At 37.9% G+C, this 25,429-nt stretch overlaps 1 protein-coding gene and 1 pseudogene across 7 annotated transcripts in view; one reads left to right on the top strand and one right to left on the bottom strand.

The window, feature by feature from the left end:
- Positions 1–247: 247 nt before the first annotated feature.
- Positions 248–25,429, top strand: part of SOCS5 (suppressor of cytokine signaling 5) — a 67,843-nt gene continuing 42,661 nt past the window's right edge. For 2 of the 7 annotated variants that reach the window (XM_065929328.1, XM_065929331.1), the window contains exon 1: positions 551–769. The gene's annotated coding sequence lies outside the window, so the exon portion shown is untranslated. The other 5 variants (XM_065929329.1, XM_065929332.1, XR_010662349.1 and 2 more) reach the window with 5 other exon arrangements.
- Positions 19,489–21,392, bottom strand: LOC136162938 (zinc finger CCCH domain-containing protein 15 pseudogene; annotated as a pseudogene).

Genomic DNA, 25,429 nt, shown 5'->3' with positions numbered 1-25,429 from the left:
CCTTTCCTTTTCCCTAACAGAGTTGAAACCAGGGACAAAGCGTTCCTCCTCCTACCACTTCAAGGCTGACCTTCCGCCCTCAAGCCCACCGCTGCCCCTTCTTGGACCACGTGACCCTGCTCAGACCCAGTGACTCGCCGCCACCGACCCCCCCCCTTAGACCCGTTTTACTCCGCCCTTCAAGCCCACGTGACCTTATATCGCCCATCTGACTGGCTCCTCCCTTTCCCCGGGCCGGACCCGGCCGCCGTCGCAGCGGCCCGACTCCAAAATGGCAGCCGCGCACAGAGCGTACCCGAGCGGCCGGACCTCCCTGACTCCCGGGCAGCCCAACTCTCGCTCCCAGCCTCCCTCCTTCGGCCTTCACCTACACGCTTTCGGATTGGCCGCTAGGAATCCCGCCCCTTCAGAGCCCCGCCTGCTATTGGTCACGGTAGGCTGCCCTTCAGAGAGGCGTGCCGCCGCCGCCCCCCGCCCCGGGAGGTATTTTCCATTCCGGTGGGGGTTGGGGGGTGGGGGGAGGGGTAAAGGGTGAAGAGGGGGAGGCGGCCCGGGAAAGGGGTGGGGGCCTGGAGGGGGCATCCGGCTGAGCTCGGGTCCCCGGGCTCCGTCCGGAGGAAGCGAGACTGCGCTCACTCGGGCAGTCGCTGAGAGCCGGACGGGTCCGGCGGGCTGGCCGGCGGACTCGCTCTCGGTGACTGCGCCGTCCGGGCCCGTCCTGCCTGGCCGCAGGTGCCCCTGGATGAGGCCGCCCCGCGCGCCCCGACCGGTGAGTGTCCCCGCGGCCGACCTGGTTGGTGAGCGCTTCCCGGCCCCCGCGCCGCCGTTAGATGCTGCCTCTCCGGCCCCAGGTGCTCGCGCCGGGAGCAGTCCGTCTCCGGCCGGCGCCTCCGCATCCCGGGCGGAGGCAGCGCCGGCCCTTCGGCCGGGAAGAGGACGACGGGCGGGGGACGGCGGACCCGGGCCGCGAGCCCGGTGCAGACCGTGCGGCGCATAGTGGGAGCTTGCGCTTGGTAGGCTTTCGATGCATTTCGTTGAATTATTTTTCTGGTTAGAGGAATGTGGGGCGCCTAAGGGGAGAGGGATCTCTCCAGGCTAGTCAGAGGGCGTTCATGATCAGGGTCGTGGCCAATCTCGGGGGTCACCAGAGACTGGGACATTTGCGCGCGCTGCCTGGAAGAGGGCACCCGTCAAGATACTGGGCTCTGAGGCTCCAATCCGGGGGTCCTCAAGGTCGACGAGAAGGTCCACCGGGAGATGAGAGAGGGAACTGGGAAACTTGGATGGGGGAAGTGGCTGGAGCACCTCCGGAGTTTAACCCGAGGTGGAAAGGGATGCTCAGGCGGGCGCTGGAAGACCTTCTGCAACTACTTGGGGTCCTAAGATTCTTTGGTACTGGGATTTGGGGATTCAAGTAGCTGAGGCGAAGTGACTTTCTGGAGAGGGCGTTGTATTTAAAGAAGGATGCTCTGAAACAGTTTAAGCGCTCATCTTGGCTTGGTTCTCAACTTTGAGAGGCTGGAGGATTGGAGTCGCGAGGTGATTTTTGACATTTTCTTTCGGCATTCCAACCAAAAGGTGGACCTTGGCAGCTACCTTCTAAAATGTATGTACGCGTTCGATGGTGTTTTACCGGTTATTATTTTTACTGGAAATTCTCCAACTGCACCTTGAAATTCACAAACTGCACCTCTTGTAGCAGCTTCTCCATCTGCTGAAGATCTCACCTTCAGGTCTCTCCATCCGTAGCAGTAGTTTACTTCCTTCCAATTTAACATTTAGACTGGTGTGTGCTATTATTACAGTTTGCTAATGATTTTTATTCTATAAGATTAATAAGTAATTCACGGACTTTCTTTCCCTTGTTATAAATTGTTTCTTTACAAGGTCATATAAAATTGAACCACAAATTTTATAGAAGTTTAAAATAATTTAACTTTGTTGAGCTGGGAAGATGTTTGGTAGGCTAGCAGCTCTAGAAAGCAATACGAAAATCAGGTTCATTTTTCTAACAGTTGGGAATTTTAATGCCTGAAGCTTAGTTTAACTTTAATAATCTTGTATTTTGCATAACACTCTTGAGAATGAGTTAAGAGCATAGAAAATACATACCAGGGTTAGTCCACAGAATCCACTTCTGTGGCAGCCCACGGAGGTTCTTCATGTTGCTTAGAAGATGAAGCTAAGAATTTCACAGCTAGATTTTTAATCTTTTCACAATCATATATCTTACTGATTCATCACAATTTATAAAATAAAAGCTTTTTTTTTAAAGGGCATATTTAAGCATAAGAGAAAATTTTGTAGACCATATTTTCACTTTGATGTAAAATGTAATTCATCCGTCAGAGAAAACATTTCTACAAAAGGTTGTTAGTATATTCACTTGGCACCTTCTTAGTTATTGAATAAATAATAGAAAATTAAAATTTTTTCTCTCTATTGTCCTTGAATTTTACTATTTGTCCTTAGGGAGAATGTACTGGCACACAAAACAGTAGCCTAAAATATTGAAACCTAACACCTTTTAACATTATAATAGCTTCTACATTATTCACCTTCCGATTCATTTATGGCAAACCAGTGGTCAGAAAGGCTTTCTCCTCTTAGCTTTGTTTAGAATGGGCTATTCTCCCATTGTAAAAATAAGGAAAAATAATGCTTAATATCTGCAAAGTAATGGTAATAACTAAAGAGAGTGAGAATAGGAAGCTTGGAAAAAAGATTTATGTGTATGAGTCACATTTCTTTTAGAGCTGGAAGAGTAGAATTTGGATATAATTATTTTGCAGATCAGGAACTGAGACCCAAACCAGTGGAAGGGTCTAAAATGCTAGCTAGTGATGAGCCAGAATTGGTGGGCAGGTCTCTGGACTCTAGTGCAGGGTTTTTCTACTTTATCATGTTCACATTGTTTATTTCTAAAGCATTCTAGTGCCCACAATAAGTGGTTTTAGGATTATGGGTGATGTTCCCTTCTAAGGATGGCGAAACTTGGGTTGACTACCATTATACATGAAATGATAGACAATAAGATGAACTTTTATTGAAGATTTTACAACAATCTGCAGCCTTGTTAGTGCAAGTGCTGACATTTCCCTCTCATTGTCATCTAGATTGAAATATTAGGTGAACTAGTGTTCTATAATTTTTGTGCTAAAACTTAATTGCCTAAAAAATTTTCAGTTCAATAGGCTCAGATATTTTCAAAATAAATTATACAAAAATTATTATTTTAATTAAGTGTGGGGGTTTTGTTAAAATGGATTTTAGTACCTTTAAAAAGAACAGTAGTAGAATTGCATAATTATAAAAACATGATTTTGATCATAGTTGTAGTAAAGGCTGGATTTGTATAATAACATCATGATCCCTGGCAAATTATGTTAACCACTGTGTACCTAAGTATCCTCACATGTAAAGTGAGGTTAGTAAATATACCCCCTCATGGGTATTGGTGAGGATTAAAAATACAGGGTAAGGGTACAACAAATATTAGATATCATTTGTCATGTTCATTAGGTACATACAAGCAGTTATATGTCCAATTGTTTACTCACTATTAATGAAGTCACTTTGTGGCTACACAAATTTCCTAGATAAATACATGATCGAATAACAGTCTGCTTTAAGGGACACTTAGAGCAAATGATGCCCTCCTTTATTTATTTATTTTTAGTCTTACTCTGCTCACCTTGGAACTTGAGTTAGAGATATATATATCAAGTTAGAGTGAGTGTGGCTGTTCTGAATGTCATTGGGAGACCCTTGTAGAAGTTTTGTTTTTCTAGAATTAAAATGTTAACAATTGATTTGCAGATATTCTGTTGAAAATACAGTGAGTTCTGCAGGCCTCCTTGTTCAACTTAGATGAGGAAACCAGGTCTCTGTAAGGTCTATTACTATTTGCAACCCCCTTCTCCCAGTGGAACCATGAGAAAATCGTTGAACACTGTTTTCTATTAAGTGAATATTTTGATGACTTCATTCATTAAACTGTTAGGTTTTAGTGATAAAATTTGTTTAGCTCTAATTTTATAACATTTAATTCTTTTTGATTTGCTGTAGCGCAGATCTCACTAGTCTCAAGAACATGTGGTTTAGCAAATGCGCTTCATGGTGACAGTGGTGGATTTTTTCTCCTGGACATTTTGGAGTTCATCCTCACCAGGTTCTTCAGTTGATGTTATAGCAGCTTGTCTTCCATTTATTGTTGTTGTTTAATCTCTAAGTTGTGTCTGACTCTTTGAGACCCTATGGACAAGTAGTCTGCCAGGCTCCTCCATCCATGGGATTTCCCAGGCAAGAATACTTGAATGGGTTGCCATTTCCTTTTCCACGGGATCTTCCCCACCCAGGAATCGAATCCGTGTCTCCTGCATTGGCAGCACGTTCTTTAACACTGAGCCACCAGGGAAACAGTCACACAGGAGCTTACTTTTTTTAAATACTTTTTTTTTTTTACATTAACTTCAATTATTTTTTAACTTATATCACATAATATTTAAAAATTGCCCTTATTTTTAGAATTTCACTGAATTGAGCCTATTTTACATGTTTGAAATTAAAACAAAAATTAAGTTGTAGTTCAAAAGCATTTTTGTTATGCCAGTACTTGATTTTGACTATTTTGTTCTAGATCTCAGGTAGGCATTCTTTTGGTGGTACTTTAGATGATAAACACACGGGTCATCCCTTTACTCTGAAGTAATGCTGACCAGCAGAGTTACACGGAGTCACCAAAAGTTTCTAGAGTCATTTTTTTTTTCTTTCATTGGTACAGAATTTTACTGTTTGAGAGTGACCAACCCCTAGTCCTCTTTTGATAAATTGTTATAATAAAAATTATGAAATTACTAACAATTTGTTGGTCACTTTTGGCCTCATGACATACTTTTAGGAATTTTGTAGAACTTAGACATACAGATCCTTTCTTCACGTCTACCATATAATCTATTTATGTGAATAAAATATTTAGTTAAATATGGTTTCAAAAGATATCATAAATACCATGCTATAATAAAGAAACAAACCGTTACTCAATTTTTCAAATTTTCAAGTTGATTTTCTTCATGTACTTGAAAATAATCATGGTGTTGTGAATTGCCTGTTAGCCATATTGAAAATTCATGGATATGGACTGAGTAGATACAGACCATGCAAACTACTTTTCTTAGCCTCAGTGTAGATGTTAGAGAGTGACAGGGAAAATATAAATCATTTGCCTTGCTCAACTTAATGAATTTTTCTTCTGAGTTATCCAGCTATCCTACTTTTAAAGGGGGAAAAGGGGTTTTGTATCTGGTTAGAGCAGAAGTAATCTTGAAGGGTAATTGGCTGAGTTGGACTGTTGGTGTTGGGTAAGTTTGCATCTGAGTAGTTAACTAAGAGTTAGTTACCTGTCTTTACTCTCCACCTGGTCTTCCCTGGTGGCTCAGTGGTAAAGAATCCGCCCGCAGTACAAGAAACATGAGTTTGGTGGGAGGGGGGATCGGGATGGGGAATACGTGTAACTCAATGGCTGATTCGTGTCAATGTATGACAAAACCCACTGAAATGTTGTGAAGTAATTGGCCTCCAACTAATAAAATAAAATAAAAAAAAAAAAAAAAAAAGAAACATGAGTTTGATTTCTGGGTCAGGAAGGTCCCCTGGAGAAGGAAATGGCAACCCACTCCAGTATTCTTGCCTTAAAAATCCCATGGACAGAGGAGCCTGGTGGTCTACAGTCCATGGGGTCACAATGAGTTGGACATGACTTAGCGGCTAAACAACAGCAACTCTCCATGCAGGTGACAAATTCTGAGGAATACCCTGAGGGAAACCATAGTGATAGGATTGCTAAATACATATAGGGAGAATATATGTTTGCAAGTTCACTAATAGTATATAAGCCTTTTACTTATAAGCTGGTTCACATCAAAATTAAATTTACCTTCCCTTTGGTGAGATGTCATAAGTTACTGTATCTTTATCAAAACTAATAAGAAGAAACAGTGTTGAAAATAATTTTGAAAGTTATTTTTGAAATGCGTTTATCTGCTCTGGGATTGTCTTCAAATAATAACTTCCTTATTTTATTGGAAAACTACAGAGCTTCCCTTGTGGCTCAGATGGTAAAGAATCTTCCTGCAATGCAGGAGACTGGGGAGGTGGAGTTTGATCCCTGGGTCGGGAAGATGCCCTGGAGAAGGAAATGGCTGCCCATTCTAGTATTTTAGCCTGGAGGATTCCATGGACAGAGGAGAGGAGCCTGGTGGAGCTACAGTCCATGGAGTCACAAAGAACTCAACATGACTGAGCGACTAAGCATGCATGCATGCATACAGGAATAATATCCAGTCTTTCTATTCTGAGCCACAGTCTTCAGTTAGAGGTGGTAATCAAGTATTCATATGTGGTATTTCAAGCAATTGAAAAGGATAGAAGCTTATTTAAATTATATATATAAATACACAGGCTTAAAATGGAACATGAAAGATAGAATGATGGAATGAAAATGATTTGGGAACTGAACTTCAGGCCTGCATATGCGGCAGGTAGTCAGAGGAAGAAAGTTAAAAATTAGAGGTTGGATAGAGAATGTTGAAGAAAACTGGGTTTTGGTAGGAGTTTAGCCCTAGCATTGATCCTAGGTTCTATGTATTAGGTGTATCTTTGTATCAGAAAAACTGCTGAAGGATAAACTTAGTAAACATTAAATATAACCTGTTGGGAGAAGTCCAGGTACTTTAAGAGTTAAAATATGCATGTAGTCAAAGGGGAACTAATTTATCTAATTATTTTATTTAGTCTTTGACCTTGGTTATTAACATGAGAAGTAGGTCATCCTTATTACTTTTCAGATGATCAGTGCTGGGACTAATTTTATTTAACATTTTTATAAATGGTTTAAAGACATACTGGCATTGAAAGTTGCCAGATTTGCAGCTGATTCCGTGTGTCGTTCCAAGCAGTTAAAAGCCAAGCCAACAAGAAGAAGCTACCGGAACATCCTTCGATGAGTTTTTGTGTGGCAGAGAACAAGATAATGCATTTAGGAGAAGATTGTCCAAATTATATTTATAGCCTGAGCTGTGACCCAGGAAGGGGATCCAGAAGTCATGGCGATAACTTCCTTGAAGGCGTTTATTATAGTTACTACTTGGCCACAAAGTCCAAGGAGGAACATGTTGAGTGTTGTGGGGTCAGGTTCTGAAAACAAGAATGTTGTTGTACATGAAAATAATTACACAAGGGGTTACCATTTTTACTATTATGTTCCAGGCCAAGAGATTTGCCATTGTGCTTTGATTTAATTCTGTTTTAACAGTTTCGAAATGTAGGTGGCATTCAGTTTTATCAAAGAGGAAATTTGATTCGGAGAAGTTAGGTAACTTTCCCAAGTTGGCCAGTATATGGTAGAATTGGGACTGAGGCCCTGGTTTTTGTTTTATTATTAACCCTAAACATTTCCTGATATGTTAGGGGGCAGCTCTTCAAACTTGTCATCATTTAGGGTTCATGGACTGGGGTTGTACTCCTTTGCTGTGGCAGCTTTGGATGTCATTACCAGAGGAGACAGTGTCTAGATATTTTGAGAGGACTTAAAGACGTTCCTTAAATTATTGATTTTTAAGGAAAACTAGGGATGTTTGGGATTTCCTAGGCGGCTCAGTAGTAAAGAATCCGCCTGCCAAGCGGGAGACAGGGGTTCAATCCCTGGGTCGGAAAGATCCCCTGGAGAAGGAAATGGCAACCCACTCCAGTATTCTTGCCTGGGGAATCCCATGGACGGAGGAGCCTGGCAGGCTACAGTCCATGAAGTCGCAAAGAGTTGGGCACGACTTAGCAACTAAACAGCAACAATAAGAATGTTTTAGTGTATAGTCTTACTCTCAGTGCTGGCTACCCATAAAAGGTTTCTCCTGTTGACTTTATAACATGCTGGATTATTATTGGGCATTACTAAGGGAAACATTAACAAAAAATAGTTTTGGGGTGGAAAAGACACCAGAGTAGGAGTCCAGAGACCTGGTTCTCCTAGTGGTCTGAAAGAAGGGTGTGAAAACATTTGGATAACATTGAAACAGGCATTAATTTTCTTGCTGTGGAAGTAGGAGAAGGCTTGAGCTGTGTTTTAAGAGATGAGAAGGTGAAGAGAGAAATTGTAGTTTCTTTAAATGTGAGTTAAAATGTAAGAAAACATTTTATATTTCACTTACAAGGATGACATCTATCGTGTATAAACTGTTACAGGTATTTTGTATTCATTGATTTTGGCACCCTCGAAAAAAGAGGTTCTAAGAACCAAGTGAGTAAGTAAATGTGAAAGTACTTTGTAAATTTTTAAGTGTTCTTTCAGTAAGAGTGATAGAGGAATACTGTTTCTCTTGAGAAGCGTGGACAAAGAGGATGCTGTGAAAACTTTTAAGTAGGAAGAGAAAAGTACAAGAGGAGAAACAGCAGACGTGGTGAAGGAAGATGTTCAAGATGAGAGAAAGGAGGTGGATGAATATGAAGAAGATTGAGCTGTAGTTCTCTGGGCCAGTTGATCAAAAGGAGAGCCATACATCTGTACTGAGGACTTTGTAACCGTGACTTACGACAAGGAGGTAGCCCAGCAGGTAGTCTGCATGGACCGTGTTAACAAGGCTATGAAAATAGGCTCATTGAGAGTTGACTGTGTTGTCTGTTTCTCCACTTCTGTATAGGTTTAGCTAATGGTTTTAAGTTGTATAAGGGTGCTCATAAAAATAAACTGGACTGAGTTACTGTTTATTCTAGATTATTAAAAATAAAAGGGCATAGTGTGTTTAAGGAAAAGGGTGAAATTTGATCTGTCAAAATAAGTGCAAAAGAAAATTAGGGAATCAGACTAGAACCAAGGTAGAATGGGAACAAAATGCAATAGTACAAGGTAGGGTTTTTATTTTCTTTTATAGATGAGGAAGTGATTAAAAAATAGTTTGGTCTTTTAAAAACAGTTACAGGTGTGATAAAGAGAGCAGCCTAGAGGAGCAGGTAATGGAGACGTTTATTCACCAGTAATGCTGCCCTGCTGGCTCAGTGGTAAAGAATCCACCTGCAATGCAAGATCAGACCTGATCCTGGGTTGGGAAGATCCCCTGAAGAAGGAAAAGTCAACCCACTCCTGAGCCTGGCAGGCTCCAGTCTATGGGGTCACAAGAGTCCGACACGACTTAGCGACTAAACAACCAACAACAGTACATACAGTAGAGTGAGTGAATGAGGTATTTTCTCTGGTCTCTGGTAGGCAATCCACAGTCAAAGATGCCATGTAAGGCTCTATAATTCTCATTCAAGAATGAGATTAGGATGGTCTGAATTAAGGAATTTGTAGTACGGATAGAAACAAGAGCACTGATTTCAGTGATACCTAGAAGTTTTAACTCCTCCAGACTTGGTTTGTGTTTGGAGTTTAAGGAAGTTGAAGATGAGTCTAAGGTTCCTGACTTGGCGGTAGAATAATAAGTGAGAGAAGGGAAACACTGAGTTTGCTTTCAGATAAGTAGTTATGCTTTTTAGATAGATAATAAGTGATCAGTTGGAAATAATGGGTCTAGCTCAGGAGCATGGTCAGGTATATAGATACGATTTGGAAGGTATTAGTTGAAAGTTTTGAAATTAGACAAGTAATGACCATAATTCCTAAAAAATAATGCATGCAAAACGAAAAGTAACTGCCAGTGTTAACACTAAACTCAAGAATGTAGACATTTTAAAATATTTGTTTGAAATTTTGCCCACCTCTAGTCAAACACCCACCACGTAGCCTTACAAAGAATACATAGAAATATTTACTGCCAGCAAGCCAGAAATATTTTAGTGTCCTTGAAATAGTGTACCACATCCTGTCTGGCCATCCAGCATAACAGGGAATTCGTAGACAAATGCACTTCCTTATTCTTCACTTTAGTCTCTTTTTGGAATCCTGTTTGCTTCCTTGAGCTGGCAGGGTTGTCTGAACAGATACTGAAGCCTGAAGGCTTTTTTTACCTTTAAAATCTCTCCCAGAGCAGCTCTAATTAACCATCTCTTTACCTCTCTTTCCTACTTTTCCAACCCTATGGAACTCAAGGCTCTGGCAGTAGAATGGTACTCTTTAAGAGGGAAAAGTAAAAAACATCACAAGAGAAAGCCTTGAAGAGGACTATAATCTTTTCAGTTCTCCCCCAAGGTTCTACTCTCTAATCCAGGGGATGGAGTTGGTGAGTCATTAAGAAGAGATGTCCAAATTCAGTAAAATAAATACATCTATTAGGAGTTAGGTCTTCAAGTGCCGAGGGAATTTGGAAAGAATCTGAGGTGGTTCAGTACTTAGTGGAAAAGATGAGTTTTTGGTTCAGTTTTAAAGGAGGTAGCAAGACAAGGCTGTGCAGGGAAAAGTAAGAATAACACTATTAAAGAGCTAGGGAAAACAGTATGTACCAAGAAGGAAGAACTTTAAGAAAAGCAAAGGAACTGGTGAACAGGATTCTTTATCTAAAATGCACAGTTTGGGATGTGGTTCATGAGAAATTGGTGTTAAATGACTGAAAACTAAAATTTGGAGTTAGTACTCCTTAAAGTACATAAGTAGAAAGTTGATTGTGAACAGAGGGGTATTATAACATGATTTAAATAGCAATTAAGCAATTATGGAAGATGACAATTGTTATATATAGGTTATGATGTAATTATGATGTATGTGGCAGTGATTAATTTATATACCATCCAAATTCCTTATATTTTCTTTTTGTTTTTGTACTGTGTACTTTAATACTGGTAGTTCTCAAACTTTACTGGGCATAAAAATTATATAAAACTCTTGTTTGAATTATAGATTCATCCTGATACATGTAACATGTCAGTTAGCTGACTAATGTTTCACTGTGTGAATATACTGTGGTTTTTTATTGTGGAAGAAAGGGTTGTTGGAGTTTTAAACTGCTCTGAGGAAAGCTGCTTTGAACATACCCATACAGGCTTTCTGTGACATGTATATTCCTTATTTTGGCGTGAGTACCTAGAAGTGGAATTGCTAGATGTATGGGATAGGTGTGTTTAACATGAGAAACACAGAACAATTTCCAAGGTGGGTTTCCCAATTTATACTCCTACCAACAGTGTTCCCTCTTTCTTTTTTGGGGAAGAGTTTGGGTACAATTGATGTTTTTCCTTAAGTGTTTGATAGACCTCACCAGTGCAGCCATCTGGACCTGGGAGTTTTCTTTGTAGAAAGGTTCTTAATTAAGGATTTGATTTTTAAAGAGATAGCTCTAAGACTCTTCAGATTTTCTATTTCTTTTGGTGTCTGTTTTGGTAATTTGTGTCTTTTGAGGAATTTGCTTCATCTAACTTGTCGAATTTATCAGCTTGAAAAATAAATTACACATTTTATGAAACTGTATTTTCTTTTAATGTAATATATGTACTGGTGTTCCCTCTTTCATTCCTGGTTATTGGATTTATTGTCTTTTTTTTTTTTTTTTTATTGTCTTCTTTTCCCTCCTGATCACTCTAGCTAGGGGTTATCAGTCCTTTCTAATAATCAACTTTTGGTTTTGTTGATTTGCTCTGTGATTTATCTGTCTTCTATTTCATGATTTAAGTTTTTTTATCTTTTACTAATTCCTTACTTCCTCTATACTTTGATTTTAATTTGCTTGACATTTTCTAGCTTTTAAAGTGAAAACTTAAATCACTGATTTTTAATTTTTTGAAAAATGATCAACATTTAAAGCTATAAATTTTCATTACCATTATATTCAAAATAGTTCCTAATTTCTCTTATAATTTTTCTTTGACCCATGGGTTGTTTCAAAGAGTTTTGTCAAATAATTTCCCAATATTTGGAATTTTTCAGCTATTTTGTTACTGTGTTTTCATTTAATGACATTGTGATTATAGAACAAACCTAGTAATTCCAGGCAACTTAGGCTTTTTTATTATTTTATGGCCCAACAGATGGTATATGTTGGTGAATGTTCAATGTGTATTTTAGAAGAGTGTGTATTCTCCTATTGCTGTGTGGAATGTTCTCTAAATGTCAATTAGGTTAAACTGGTCTTTGTGATCTTCTTATATTTTTACCAATTTTTTGCCTGCTTGTTCTATCAATTACTGAGAGTAGAGCTGAGGTTTTCACCTACAATTTTGGATTTCTCTGCTTCTCTTTTCAGTTCTGTCAGATTTTGTTTCATGTTTTAAGCATTGTTACAGCACTCTTAGGTGCATACATATTTAGGATTGTTAAGCCTTGTTAATGAATTGGCCTCCGTGTCATCATGAAATGTCCTTTTTATTCCTGATAATTTCCCTTGTTCTGAAGTTTCTGTGTTCTTTTGATTAATGGTATATTTACCATTGTTGTATGGTATATATTCTTCCATCCTTTTAAAAGCTTTTAACCTATCTGTATCATTATATTCAAAGTAGGTTTCTTGTAAACAGTGTGTAGTTGCATCTAACTTTTAAGATCCGTTCTGATAATGTCTGTTTTAATTCGGTGTGTTTAGACCAGGAGTTGGTAAAGTTTGGCTGTCAGATCAAACTCTACCACCTGTTTATGTAAATAAAGTTTTATTGGGACATAATCATGCTCATTCATTTACCCATTGCTTGTGGTTGCTGTTGTGCTGCAGGTGGCAAGGTTAAGTAGTTGGGACAGAGACCAAAGCATAAAATATTTTCTGGTTCTTCATAGAGAAAGATTGCCAACAACTACCTTAGACCGTTTACACTGAATGTAATTATTGATAAGGTTGGATTAAAATGTTACTATTTGTTTACTCTTCATTCTTTTTTTCCTTGATGTCTTCATTTGGATGGGTTTTTTATGGTTCCGTTTTATTTTTTCTATTGGTTTATAACATTTTTCCTAAAATTTTTTATTGGTAGCCCTTATACTTAATTAATAGTCTGCCATCAAATAATATCATGCCACTTCATAAGTAAGAATCATATATAATATTACACTTCCAACTTCTTCTTCCCATCCTTTGTGCATTTTTGTCATACATTTTGATATATGTGCTTTAATCCTGTTGCTGATTTTTTTGCTTTTGTTAGGCAGTTGTACCTTTTAGAACATTACAGGTGAGAAAAATGTCTTTCATATTTCTCTCATTTTAATCATTTCTTTATGAGGATTCAAGTTTGTATCTAGTATCATATTCCTTTTATTTGAAAAACTTTGTTACATTTTCTTTAGTGCAACATTCTCTCTCTCCCTCTCCTTTTGCTTTCTCTCATTTTGCCTTCAGCTTTGGAAGTTATTGTTAATAGTTACAGAATTCTAGGCTTTTTGGATTTTCCCCCTTTTTAGTACCTTAAAGATGTTATTTTCCTATCCTCTCATTTGCATACTTTCTGATAGGAATTCTGTGGTGATTTTTATGTTTGTTTCCCTATATGTAGTGTGTGTTTTCCGTTTGGCTGGTTTTATAATTTTCCTCTTTATCGGTAGTTTTCAGCAACTTTATTATGATGTTCCTTGGTGTGGTTTTATGTTTATTCTTTCAGTTTATTGAACTTTTAGATCTGTGGGTATATTGTTTTCACCACGTTTGTAAAATTTTTAGCCATCTAACTTCAGATTTTTAAGTTCCCAAGTATTTCTTTTCTCCTAAGACTACAGTCCTACATATGTTCATTTAGCTGCTATAGTATTAATTCACAGGATCACTGAAGCTCTTTTCATTTTTCTTCCAATCTATTTTTCTTTTTTCATTGTAAAAAGTTTATGTTAACCAGTCTTCAAGGACACAGATTTTTAAAAATTCTTCTTTGTCTAACATACTGTTATACCCATCCAGTTAAATTCTTCTGTCAGATATACTTTAAAAAAAAAAAATTCTAGAATTACCATTGATCTTTTAAAAATAACTTCCACTTTTCTGTAAAGGTTTTTCTTTTTATTATGTCTGTGTTTTCCTTTAAGCCTTTGAACTCTTTTCTAATAGCTATTTTGAAGTCCTTTTATTAAGATTCTCTTTATCCCTGCCACTCCTGGATCCTGATTATAGATAACCATTTCTTATTTTTTCATACATTTGGTAATTTCTTAAGGGATTATGGTGTTGAATATTTGTTTTTTTCTTTTTTCCTTTTTTGAGTATTAAGTTTAATTCTGGCAGGCAGTTACTTTGTGGATCAGCTTGATCTTTTGAATTTTGTTTTCGGGGTTTTTTGGGTTTTGGTTTTGGGCGGTTCTAGAATAGCTTTTAGTTTAGGGCTAGTTTGGGCCCATTACTGAGGCATGTTCCTTCTTGTGTCTCACTTGATTGCCTTATGTGTTCATCAAGGTTTATTCATCCTGGCTGGTGGAAATGGAATGATCCTGGCCCTGTGTGAACTCTGGGAGTTGTTAGAGCTCCCAAATAGTTGTTTTTTTCTTAGAAGTTTTCCTCTGAGAGCCTCATAGATTTATATAACACACATATGCAGATTGGTGTTTAGCCAGAAACTCAGAGGCCTCTTCTGTAGATTGTTGAGGGTTTCTGTTTAGTTTCTAGCTTTATGATCATATGCCCTGCAAATCCTATCCATCTCAGACTCCACAAATTCTGAGCTCTGTGACCTTAACTCAGTGAGATTGTTGACTCTGTTTGGGTTCCCCGTCCTTTTGTTGTTGTTCCAAACAGAAAACTAGAGCAATCTTTGGGTTGACCTCATTTGTTTCCTTCTTTCAGAGGTCATATTTATTTCCATACTGCCTGTTACCTAGTGTCTGAAAATAATTGATTTATGTTTTGTCTAGTTGTCTACTTGTTTGTGTCAGGAGGACAATTCTGGACTTTGCTGGTCCCTTTTGCCTTCATTCTTGAAGGATATTTATGCTGGATGTAGAATTTTAAGTTGGCAGCTTTTTTTTTTCTTGCAGCATTTAAAAAACCGTCATTTCATTACCCTCTTAAGTTGTTCCTGGTAAGTTAGTGGTCATTCTTACCATTGTTCACTTGATGTAATATGTCTTTTTCCCCTCCTCTGGCTGCTGTAAAGATTTTCTCTTTATCTTTGGTTTTCAGCAATTTTATTTACTCTAGGACTAGCTCAGCCTTAATACCAAGGCATGGCCTTTCTGAGATCTCTACCAAATGCATGTAATACTCATTGAAGTCCCTCCTCTCCAGCTGCCAGGAATTTGAATGTCTCCCAGGTAGTTGTTCAGCGCATGCTCCATAGCTGTTCTTTCCCCAGATTTTGTTCTTTGGCCTCATGGAGTCTTGCCTTGTGCATATTTAGCTTAATCTTGGCAAAGAATTAGGAGATCTCTCTATAGGTTTTTGAAATGTTTTCTCACCACATCTCCCTTTTTTCTTGTATTCTCTTTAAATTCCAATGATTTCAGTAGCCTCAAACATGAAGTTCTATTTTTTCAACTCAGTGAGATCTCTGTGTTCTTTGGAGGTTTCCCTTCCAAGGTACATGCAGAAAACCAGGGTGTTCATGAGTCTTTGTTTCCCTCCTCTGAAGAATCGCAGTCTGATGCTGCCTGTTGTCCAGCATCTGAAAATAATACTTAATGTGTATTGCCCAGTTTGATGATTTTTCACAGCAGGAGGTCTAGCTCTGTATCAGTTACTCCATCATAATTGGAAATGGAAATGTAAAATTTCATTTTAATTTTTCTTCTTTTTAAAAACTTTTTTTGTTGTGTAACTTGTGGAATCTTAGTACTCTGACCAGGGATCAAACTCAGGCCCTCAGCAGTGAAAGTGCAGAGTTCTCACCACTGCACTACCAGGGAATTCCCTAAAAACCTTTGTAACTTTTGGTATAGCATATCATCATATTTTAATTTTCAAGCCATACTGAGAGCTATAAAGAAGAAAGTTCAAAAGAAAGGAAGAAAGCTTAATCATTCCAAAATGAGGTTACCATGGTTACCTTGATCATGTCAGATCTGTTATTGCAAATACACACATAGAAAAATAATTTTTAAGGTAGATTTATGCAATTCATACTATTTTTAATTAAAAGCACTTTAATTAACAAGAGTAAATTTATTAAGCAAGATCAACAGTGGAAGAATGGCTCAGCCACAGCTAAATATTTATTTACTACAAGAGATACTTCCTAAAAGGTTTTTCTCTAAGGTTATGAAATAAGGTTATGGGGAAAAGTCCAAGAGGTTACAATCATTACATCATAGTCAGCATGCTTCAATAGGTCTTTCATATTAAAAAAAAAAAAAAATCAAGTGTTTGGCTGATACTTGCTGTTGTTAGGAGCATAAATTGATACAAGTTTCTAAATGGCTATATTAGCCCAAGCTTCTATAACAAATACTATAAACTTATGGTATTATAAGCAACAGGTGACTTATAAACAACAGAGTTTATTTCTTACAGTTTTGAAGTCTTGAAGTTCAGGATTGGGTGCTAGCGTGGCTGGGTTCCGGTGATGCCCTTTTCAGAGTTGCAGACTGCAGACTTCCTGTATCTTCACATGGAAGAAACAGAGCTAACTAGCTCTTTGACTGCTGCTTATAAGGCACTAATCCCATTCTTGAGGGCCCCATCCTTGTGATCTAGTTACCTCCCAAAGGCTCCACTTTCAAATACGATCGGTATTAGATTTCAATATATGAATTTTGGGGAGACACAGACATTCAGACCACTACAGTGGCAGTTTGGCAATATATATCCTTTGCCCCCAATTCCATTTCTAGCAATTTATTTTAAGGAAGTATAAGATGTATATGTATATATGAGTGTGTGCGTTATTCATTTCCATGCTATTTATAAAGTTTAAAAATTAGAAGCCTCTTAAATGATTAAATTATGCTACAGCCATATAACCAAATACCATAAAACCATTGTAAATTATGTTTAAATTTGTGTTTAATATACTAAAAAGGAAAAATTGCAGGTGACAAAAATCATGAACTCTAAGATGTTTAAGTATAAGAAAATGTTGAAAATATAGTAAATGAAAAAACTAAGATGATACTTTTGAGTTTCTTATAAAGGAAATATTTATCTAAAAGAATATAAAAGCATCCTAACTTTAAACAGTTAAGTTATAGGTTATTTTCCAATTATCTGTTATTTAATATTTTTCACATTTTTCTACAAGAAGCATGTGCTATGTTCACTTATACAAAAAACTTAATTTTTTAAAAATTCTGATAAGATGAATGGAAGGATAAGGGCAGAAGGATTTAAGCGATTGTAGTTTTTCTCATCTTAATCATGCCTCTCCTCCACTTTTGCAGTTATTTTAACTTGAGCTTTATCAGTATAGATTTAGTGAAACATTTATTTATTCTTATATTATATGTATAATATATATCCTAACTTTTTCTATTTTAAGGCAGTCTCCCAAATTTCATAGTTTAAAATTGTGGATTTCTATCAAGCACTTCTTTGTACACTTGAAGAGATTAATATCACTTTCTTTCCTTTTTTTTTTAAAGTTTTTGTCTTGCTTTCTCAGCCACCTGTTACTGTGCACCTCCTTGCAGATGTGGATACCCTTATGGTATAAAAAAGAATAGTCTTAAAAAAAAAATAGTCTTTACTTTTCTCAATAAAATACTACATTTGCTGTCTCAGTCCCTGGCATCTTAAAGTGTATGGACCTGGTGCTCTTTAGGAACTCACTCTAGTGACTCAGCTTCACATTTTTTGCTATATATAGAACATGCTAGAAATCCACTGGGGAAAGTTAATATACCAAAGAAGAGACAAAGGAATGTTGTGGTTAATGAATAAAGAACTAGACATGTCTTCCGGGGAGGTACCATTTATATCAGACCTCAGAAAATGACCTTAACTTGGACAGTCTGGTGTCTATTCCTTAGCAGTTGCAGATGCAGAAACTTATTTTGGTCACGGGAACTGATTTCATGCTACACAAAGTTACTGAAGACTCCTAAGGGAAACAAGCAAATTATTTCTTAATGGTATCAAGCCATAATAGTTTAATAGCTCACATCTTCACAGTAGGGCTACATCTGCCAATGGGATGTGAACAATCAGGGTCCAGCTAATCAGACTGTGTTTTCCTGAAGGCTCAAGGCAGTACATTCGTCTTTGATTACCTTATTTTTAGACTTTGTGAAAGACTCTATAGCTGTGGGCAAATTTTTTAATCTCTGCAGTCTCAGTTGTCTCATCATTAAAATTGTGATAATAACTAGCTACTTCCTAGACTTGTTGTGAGAACTAAATAAGGTAATCCATGTACTGCAGGGCCTACTAGGGAGTTGCCATTCAGTAATTGTTCAGATGATTTATTGTCTTCAACTTCTAGATTTGACATCTGGGAGTTAAGACAGGCACTCTTTATCTTTTCTTGCTCCCTGCAGGCATTGATAAGAACTCTACTAGGTGGTGTTGAGGTACTAACACTATTTGATTTCTAAGAATGTTGTGAGTGATAAAGTTAACTCGACCTGTTGAAGAACTGTGATGAATCTTTGCAGGAGTTATGTTTTACTGTGAGATCTCACCATTTTCATATTTTTTAAACATTCTATTTATTTATTTATTTTTGGCTATGCTGCATGGGCTTTCTATAGTTGCAGAGAGCAGGGGTACTCTCTGGTTGTGGTTTCGGACTTCACATTGCACTGGCTTCTCTGGTTGTGGAGCACAGGCTCTAGGGCACGTGGGCTCTGGCAGGTGAGGGCACGTGGGCTCTAGAACACAGGCTCTGTAGTTGTAACGCAAGGGCTTAGTTGCTCCGTAGCGTGTGGGATTTTCCTGGAACAGAGACTGAACCCATGTCCTCTGCATTAGCAGGTGGATTCTTTACCACTGAGCCATCAGGGAAACCCCCATTTTAATACTTTGAGACTAAGGTAAGAATCATTCTTTTAAGGAATTCAATAGTGTTTTCTTTTCAAATTTGACATTTCTAAAGAGCTTGATATTTCTTGTAAAACAAACAAGTCCAGGTAACGGATTTAATAAACTGTTTTTACTTGTTGCTGACAATTTAGTAGGGTTCATACTCTCTAGTTAATATTTCTAATTTATTACATTTGTAGATTATAATGTTGTAAAGGACTTGATCCCATTCCTTTTCCTTCAGATGAGCTTAATGAGACCCCGAGAACCAACCTGAAACTAAGTCAGACTAAGCTGATGCATCATAGTGGTTCTCTGGGACTGTGAGGTGCTGGTGCAGCTGGGTCCAGGACGGTGCAGCCCTTGATTAATTTGTACTCTAGAGGAGACAAGGAGAGCAGCTGGCTCCTTCCTTTAGGTGTCAGCATCCTTTCTTTCACGTGGTTGTGAGAAGGTGTTATTGAATGCATGCAGGGAGTAGCAGACATCCTAAGTAGGTCCCTTCTAGAAGGAGCCCCTGCTTGCCCCTCCTTCTTGCTTAGCCGAATCCAAATCACAGTGAATGAACAAATGTCCTTTTTGTGTCAGGTACCATGTCTACTCCCTGGGCACTGTGGAACAGCTGGGATTTAACCCTGGGGTTGTGTTTTTTTTTAATTTATTGTATCACTTTTTATTTACAACTTTATTGGCAAAAAAGAAAAGGGAGTAGTTTCAAACAGTTTAACATAGGGCATTGCAGTTGATCCTGTCAGATTAATGAAGTTTCATTTTAAATGTCCATCTAATTGTCCAAAGATATACAATACTGAATCTGCATATGCAGTTTCCTTGATGAAGTACAGGCTCATATCTTAGGCAGTCTTTTAAACATATAAATACAAAAGAAATAGAATCACTCATTAAAAATTGCCTTAAATGAAGGGTAATTTAAATTTATGTTGTCCTTGTAACAACACATGCCCAATGAAAATCAAAAGCTGGAAAAGCAGTTTACACTTCCTACTTGAGTGGACAATTACAGCCATCAATCATTTTCTGCAGTGGCCATTTATCTTTAATTTATCATGAACTACTCTGAACCTACTTCGAGATGTAGCCAAAGTCAGAAAACAAGATGTAGGGAGAATATTCCTTTTTTGGAGGAAGTAAGCCCTCCATAATCAGCATGGGAAACAAACATCCTGTTGAAGAGTTTTAGGTGGAAAAAAGTTAATGTAGTCAATTTCGACTCATGCTGAGCTGCCTCAGTTTTTTCATTGACTTGTTTGGTGTCATTCTTCTAAATCAGGTGTGTTTAATTCTTCTTCTAGTTCATCCAAATCTTCCCCAGTAAACAGATTTTCATCCACAGGAGCAGCATCGATGGCTCCGTTTTCCTGTCCTTCCCCTTCGTTGTCCTCTTCCAAATCACTTCTCTCACCATTTTCAGCCCTACCTCTGGAAGCTTCACTTAATTTGTTTCATCCTTTTCTGAAGTATATGTGCTGAATCTTTCAAGACTGGCTACAGTTAATACCTGTCTCATCTACATCTCTTGGGATGTACAGGCTTAAATCTATGTCATTTATGCTCACTGAATCATCAGCCTCATCACCGCCTGTCCCCTGGGTGTAAAGGGTATCATCAGCTTCCTCATCATCATCGTCAGCCAGTTCAGGACGAAATTCAAACACCTCCCGACCACTGATCACTAGTGCTTTCCCAGCTTTGAAGTCTGCTTTCCTTCTTTCTACATCTTGCTCAAGCTTATCAGTCTTTTCTTGTCTTTTTCTTTTCTTCCATGCAAGAAAAGATTCTAGATGATTTTGGTAACATTTGGACCTAGGGCAGAACGCTCTCTTTCAATTAGATCTTCTAATGAAATTTCATCCTCTTTCTCTTCTTTCTTTTTATCTTTTTTCAAGACAAATCCAAGAGGAAGTGCATGACGATACATGCAAATATCACCCCCTCCAGGACATACCAAAAACCAGCCCTATTTGTTGTTTTCAATACCTTCAAGGAAATGTTTGCACACTATTTGAGTTTTTGGTTTTTCCTTTTCCGCCTCACCGTGCTTCTTGTTCACAACTTCTTCCAGTTTTTTCTCATCCCAATTATCCATAGTATCTTTTTCAAGTTCTTCATCTCTTGCATCAATGTAAACGCTTCGCTTTTCACATTTTCTCTCCAGAGTCAAGTCATGAGAGAACTTACACTTATCTCCTTTAGTATACTGTCCTTGCTTGAAGAATGCACATACTACAGATTTGGGATCTGCACTTTTACTCATTTTTTGAGCAGCAACTACAGGTTTGAACAACTCATTTAGCTCTTGTAATTCTTTCTTCTTGTCATCTTTCTTCAACTTCTTTTCGGCCTCACTTTGTGCTACCTGACGTGGATTCTGTTGACCAAGTTTAACTTGATGAGTGACAGCCTTGATAAACTTCTGTTGCTTCGCTTCTTTCTTATTCTTCAGACCAAAAGTTTTGTCTTCGATCATCTTCTCCTTCTTTTTCTGCTCCGCCTTTTTGTTGCCCCTGACCTGAGCCTGTTTCTTGGGGGGCATTGCAGAGACAGGTCACGCCGGCCAGACTTAAGCGCAGCTGGACTCCCTCAGGGACTCTGGCCCCGCGGTAGGAAAAGGAGGAAGACCAACCCTGGAGTTTTAATGGCAGGGCTGAGACAAGCCTCTGGACTCCAGCACGCTCTTCTTCTTGCCATACCCCTGTCCTCCCTACATCAGATGAATTTTTTCTTCTCTTCTGAATTACCATTTGACTTATATAGGAGACCTGTTAAAGAGTGTTTTGACCTCTGTTTAGATGTTATTCTTTAATTGTTCTACATAGTACTTTCTTGATTATAATCCTGGTGTTTTATTATCTCACAGATGTGTGCTGTGTCCTCAGCTAAATCCTTGAGGATCTGTGCCATTTTGATCTCTTTTCTGTGACCCTTAGGGCTTGGAATATTTTAAGCATTCAGTAAATTGTTGATCAATGGGTAAATATGTTATCAATTTTTTAATTATACCAAACTTTATATTTTAACATACTTGCAACTTGAGAAAGATCTGTATTTGCTACTTAAAGCTTGTATCCTTGGGACAATTAAGATTGAAAAAATTACAAAAGTGCTGTTATCATTTGGAAGAAATTGAGTGCTGTCACAGGTAACTAATGCTTTAACAACTAGGAAAAGTTGCAGATGGTGAGGTTGGTCACTTATTTGAATAAATGACTTGTGGTCATCTGTTTGTGTTTTTGTTTTTTACAGTCATAACCTAAGGTCTAATTATATGGCACCCATCACATATATATAATTATGGAGAATAGCTGTCTCGAATTATAATCCTCTGTGTGTTTTAGTAGATTTGCTCTGGGTTTATTTCTTTTTTTTTTTTTTTTTTTTGGTTTATTTCTTGAGAAGAAAAAAAAAAAATTATTTCATGGCTCCTTAGGATGGTACAGAGTGGTACAGTTATGACAGTCTTAGTATGTGGTCTCAGTCAGCAGTCTTTTTTTTTTCCTCCCAGTTTTATTAAGGTATAATTGATGGGTAAAATTTGTATATAGTTAAAGTGTATGTGTGCGCATGTGCACTTAGTAGCTCAGTTGTGTCTGATTCTTTGCAACCCATGGACTGTAGCCCACCAGGCTCCTCTGTCCATGGGATTCTCCAGGCAAGAATACTAGAGGGGGTTGCCGTGCCCTCCTCCAGGGGATCTTTCCAACCCAGGGATCGAACCCAGGTCTCCCACATTATACTTGGATTCTTTACCATCTGAGTCACCAGGGAAGCCCATGAATACTGGAGTGGCTATATCTTTAAAGAATACAGCATGATAATTTGATACACATGTACATTGTGAAATGATTATTGCAATCAAGCTAATTTATATTTCCATTTCCTCACATAGTTACCCTCTTTTGCAGGGGGAAATGAAAGCATTCAAGATCTACCCTTTTTGCAGATTTCAGGTATATAATACAGTAATATTAACCATAGTCACCATGCCATGCAGAAATTATTCATCTTATAAATGAAAGTCTGTACCCTTTTACCAACATCTCCCTGTTCCTCCTACCCGCCCAAGCCCCTAGCAAGCACCATTCTACTCTCTGTTTTTATGTATGTCACCTTTTCTTTATTCATCATGTCAGCATTCTTAAAAGTGTTTTTTTTTTTTGTAATTTTTTTTTTTTATTAAATTTTATTTTGTTAGTTGGAGGCTAATTACTTCACACTAAAAGTGTTTTTTATATCAAGCAGAATCAGTTGAGAAAAATTTGGATAAACCACTGTAAATCTGTAATTGCTATTAGGAAAAACAAGGGACATACCATACTAATAATAAACAATGTCATTTTTATTTCAAGGACCAAATGAATATCTAGCACGAATGTGGAATCTTTCTTTTGACTTAATATATGCTCTATTTATTTCATCTCAAATTATCTTTTTTACATGGTGATGTTAAATATTTGTCTTTAGTTGTTACTATGTATTACAGCCTCTATTGTTAATTGAGGGATAGAATTTGAGTTTCTGAGTTTAGAATTAATATCTTTGTATATCTGCCATATCTTTGTATAATTTTTAAAAATTTAAATCTCCTGTCCACTCTTTGTCCTCCCATCTCATTGGTTTTCACATGCTCAAAACATTTATTTTGAGCCTTAATTCATGACTAACTAGAAAAGAAAGCTCTAAGATAACTTAAACTATATATTTTTTAAAGCTTTAAAAAAAATCTTGATTAACCTACAGTATAATAGACTTTTTGGTGGGGAGGGTATTGTTCAGTTGCTAAGTCAGGTCTGACTCTTTGCGACCACATGAACTGAAGCATGCCAGGCTTCCCTGTTGTTCAGTGTCTCCCTGAGTTTGCTCAAACGCATGTCCATTGAGTCAGTAATGCCATCAAACCATCTCATCCTCTGTTGTCCCTTTCTCCTCTTGCTGTCAATTTTTCCCAGCATCAGGGTCTTTTACAATGAGTTGGCTCTTCGCATCAGGTGGCCAGAGTATTGGAGCTTCAGCATCAGTCCTTCCAATGACTATTCACTGTTGATTTCCTTTAGGATTGCCTGGTTTGATCTCTTGGCTGTCCAGAGGACTTTGCATAGTCTCCGGCACCACAGTTTGAAAGCATCAATTCTTCAGCGCTCAGCCTTCTTTATGGTCCCTCTCACATCCGTACATGACTACTGGAAAAACCATAGCTTTGACTATACGGACCTTTTTCAGCAGAGGGATGTCTCTGCTTTTTAATACACTATCTAGGTTTGTCTTAGCTTTTCTTTCAAGGAGCAAGCATCTTTCAATTTCATGGCTGTCACTGTCTACATTGATTTTGGAGCCCAAGAAAATGAGGGTGTATGGTTGTATACATTTCAACTTGTATGTACATCCATGTACCCACCACCACAATCAGGATACTAAACAGTTCCATCGCCCCTAGAACTCTCATGCTGTCACACCCCAAACCCCTGGCTATCCCCTCTTAACCCCTGATAATTCACTAATGTCATATAAATGGAATCATACAGTATGTAATCTTTTGAGACTGGTTTCTTTCACTGACAATAATGCTTTTGAAATTCATCCAAGCTATTGCATGTATCGGTAATTCATTCCATTTTATTGCTCAGTAGTATTCCACTGATAAACTGTACTAAAGTTTGATTATCTGTTCACCTGTTGAAAAACATTTGGGTTGTTTCTACTTTTAAGTGATTATGAATAGAGCTATTATAAACATTTACGTACAGGTTTTTGTGTGAGCACAGATGCTCATTTCTTTAAGATAGATACAAGGAATGGGATTGCTGGGTCATATAGTAAGTATATATTTATTAATAACTTTATAAGGAGCTGCCACACTTTTTCAGAATTGCTGTCCTTTTTGCCTTCCTGCTGACAATATATGCGAGTTGTAGTTGTTATGCATTTTCTCCAGCATTTGGCATTGTCACTCTTTAAAAACAATTTTAGCTGTTATAATATCGTTATGCCTTTAATTTGGATTTACCTAATGGCTAAAGTTACTGTACGTCTTTTAGTGTAGTCGGTTGCCATCTCTCTAGCTCTTTGGTGAACTTTTTGTTCAAGTCTTTTACCCAATTTTTAATTGGGGTGTGTGTTTTCTTACTGCTGAGTTTTGAGAGTTCTTTACATATTTACAATACAAATCCTGTGTCAGATATGCTATTTGTAAATATTTTCTCCAAGTTATAGCTTGCTTTTAATTTTCTTTCTCTTTCACAAAGCAAAAGTTTTAAATTGAAGTCTAATTTATAATTTTTTTCTTTTATGGAGCATGCTTTTGGTGTTGTGTGTAAAAATTCTTTGTCTATCTCCAGGTCATAACTGTTGTATACTGCAGATTCTAAAGGCTTTATCTTAGTATTTTACACTAAGATCTGTAATCCAGTTTTAGTTAATTTCTGTAAGATATGAGGCTTGGGTTATATTTTTGCCTATGGATGTCCAGTTGTTCCAACACCATTTTTGGAAAAGTCTGTCCTTAAGTTGCCTTTGTTTATAGTTTCCTTTGCCGTGCAAAGGCTGTTAAGTTTAACTAGGGCCCACTTGCGGAGAAGGCAATGGCAACCCACTCCAGTACTCTAGCCTGGAAAATCCCATGGACGGAGGAG

This window comes from Muntiacus reevesi, chromosome 3, assembly GCF_963930625.1.
Source record: "Muntiacus reevesi chromosome 3, mMunRee1.1, whole genome shotgun sequence".
Taxonomy (NCBI): domain Eukaryota; kingdom Metazoa; phylum Chordata; class Mammalia; order Artiodactyla; family Cervidae; genus Muntiacus; species Muntiacus reevesi.
This window is presented reverse-complemented; position numbering and strand designations above follow the sequence as displayed.